Source organism: Puma concolor, chromosome B2 (genome assembly GCF_028749965.1).
Source record: "Puma concolor isolate L17-30 chromosome B2, mPumCon1.1.hap2, whole genome shotgun sequence".
Taxonomy (NCBI): Eukaryota; Metazoa; Chordata; class Mammalia; order Carnivora; family Felidae; genus Puma; species Puma concolor.
The window spans coordinates 154,329,073-154,332,176 of NC_141671.1; positions in this window are offsets into that span (position 1 = coordinate 154,329,073).

A 3,104-nucleotide genomic window follows, 5' to 3' on the forward strand; every position below is an offset into this window, starting at 1 on the left:
TATCCAGAAAGGATTCTGTATTTTGTCAAGTGTTTTTCTGTATCTATTGACAGGATCATATGGTCTTATCCTTTCTTTTGTTAATGTGGCATATCACGTCGATTGATTTGCGAATATTGAACCAGCCCTGCAGTCCAAGAATAAATCCCACTTGATCGTGGTGAATAATTCTTTTAATGTGCTGTTGAAATTGATTTGCTAATATTTTATTGAGAATTTTTACATCCATGACCATCAGGGATATTGGCCTGTAATTCTCCTTTTTGGTGGGGTCTTTTTTGGTTTTGGAATCAAGGTAGCGATGGCCTTATAGAATGAGTTTGGAAGTTTTCCTTCCATTTCTATTTTTTGGGAACAGTTTGAGAAGAATAGGTATCAACTCTGCTTTATCTTATTTTATTTATTTTTATTTTCTTAAACAATTTTTGTGATATAATTTATTGTCAAGTTGGCTAACATACAGTGTATACAGTGTGCTCTTGGTTTTGGGGGTAGATTCCCATGATTCACAGCTTAATACCTCACCCAGTGCTCATTCCAACAAGTGCCCTTCTCAATGCCCATCACCCATATTCCCCTCTTCCCCTCCCCCCATCAACCCTCAGTTTGTTCTCTCTATTTAAGAGTCTCTTATGGTTTGCCTCCCTCTCTGTTTGAAACTATTTTTTCCCCTTTCCTTCTCCTGTGGTCTTCTGTTAAGTTTCTCAAGTTCCACATATGAGTGAAACATATGACATCTGTCTTTCTCTGACTGACATATTTCACTCAGTATAATACCCTCCAGTTCTATCCGTGCAAATGGCAGGATTTCATTCTTTTTCATTGCCAAGTAGTATTCCATTGTACATATAAACCACATCTTCTTTAACCATTCATCAGTCAATGGACATTTAGGCTCTTTCCATAATTTGGCTCTTGTTGAAAGAGTTGTTATAAACATTGGGGCACCTGTGCCCCTATGAATGAGCACTTATGTATCCTTTGCATAAATTCCTAGTAGTGCTATTGCTGGGTCATAGGGTAGTTCTATTTTTAATTTTTTGAGGAACTTCCACACTGTTTTCCAGAGGAGCTGCACCAGTTTTCATTCCCACCAACAGTGCAAGAGGGTTCCCGTTTCTCCACATCCTCGCCAGCGTCTGTTGTTTCCTGAGTTGCTAATTTTAGCCACTCTGACTGGTGTGAGGTGGTATCTCAATGTGGTTTTGATTTTTACTTCCCTGATGATGAGTGACATTGAACATCTTTTCATGTGTCTGTTGGCCATCTGGATGTCTTCTTTGGAAAAGTGCCTATTCATGTCTTCTGCCCACTTTCCCCTGGATTATTTGTTTTTCAGGTATTGAGTTTGGTAAATTTTTTATAGATTTTGGATCCTAACCCTTTATCCGATATGTCATTTGCAAATATCTTCTCCCATTCCATTGGTTGCCTTGTAGTCTTGTTGATTGTTTCCTTTGCAGTGCAGAAGCTTTTTATCTTGATGAAATCCCAAATAGTTCATTTTTTGATTTTATTTCCCTTGCCTTTGGAGACGTGTCAAGCAAGAAATTAATGCGGCTGAGGTCAAAGAGGTTTTTGCCTGCTTTCTCCTCTAGGGTTTTGATGGTTTCCTGTCTCACATTGAGGTCTTTCATCCATTTTGAGTTTATTTTTGTGTCTGGTGTAAGAAAGTGGTCCGGGTTCATTCTTCTGCATGTCGCTGTCCAGTTTTCCCAGCACCACTTGCTGAAGAGACTCTCTATTCCATTGGATATTCTTTTCTGCTTTGTCAAAGATTAGTTGGCCATACATTTGTGGGTACATTCTGGGTTCTCTATTCTGTTCCATTGGTCTATGTGTCTGTTTTTGTGCCAATATCACGCTGTCTTGATGATTATAGCTTTGTAGCAGAGGCTAAAGTGTGGGATTGTGATGCCTCCTGCTTTGGTTTTCTTTTTCAACATTATGTTAGCTATTTGGGGTCTTTTGTGGTTCCATACAAATTTTAGGATTATTTGTTCTAGTTTTTAGAAGAATGCCAGTGCAATTTTGATTGGGATTGCATTTAATGTGTAGATTGCTTTGGGTAGTATTGACATTTTAACAATATTTGTTCTTGCAATCCATGAGCATGGGATGTTTTTCCATTTCTTTGTGTCTTATTCAATTCCTTTCATAAGTTTTCTATAGTTTGCAGCATACAAAACTTTTACATCTTTGGTTAGGTTTATTCCTAGGTATTTTATGGTTCTTGGTGCAATTGTAAATGGGATAAATTTCTTGATTTCTCTTTTTGTTGCTTCATTATTGGTGTATAGAAATGCAATCAATTTCTGTACATCGATTTGTATCCTGTGATTTTGCTGAATTCATGGATCAGTTCTAGCATCTTTTTGGTGGGGTCTTTTGGGTTTTCCATGTAGGGTATCATGTCATTGCAAAAAGTGAAAGTTTGACTTCTTCTTTGCCAATTTGGATGCCTATTGTTTCATTTTGTTGTCTGATTGCTGAGGCACAGACTTACAACACTATGTTAAACAACAGTGGTGAGAGTGGACATCTCTGTCGTGTTCCTGATCTCAGGGGGAAAGCTCTCAGTTTTTCCCTATTGAGGATAATATTAGCTGTGGGCTCTTCATATATGGCTTTTGTGATGTTAAGGTATGTTCCTTCTATCCTGACTTTATTGAGGGTTTTTATTAAGGAAGGATGCTGTATTTTGTCGAATACTTTTTCTGCATCTATTGAACAGGATCATACGGTTCTTATCCCTTTCTTCTCTTAATGTGATGTATTGCATTGATTTGTGACTACTGAACCAGCCCTGCAGTCAGGAATGAATTCCACTTGATCATAGGGACTAATTCTTTTGCGTGTGTGTGTGTGTGTGTATGTATGTGTGTGTGTTTTAAGTATAACCTTTATTTTTAATACATTTATGCAAAATGTTTGAGAATTTAACAACTGGCTTCTGCTGGCTCTAGCACACCATGGATGGGTAGTTAAATAAAGTTGTAGAGGTTGAAAGCACAGAAATTCATAACTTATTACTATACAGGGAAGGAGGGGAAAACAGTCCAAAATGATTCTTAAATTTTAGCCCTGAATAGCAAGGAAAGAGA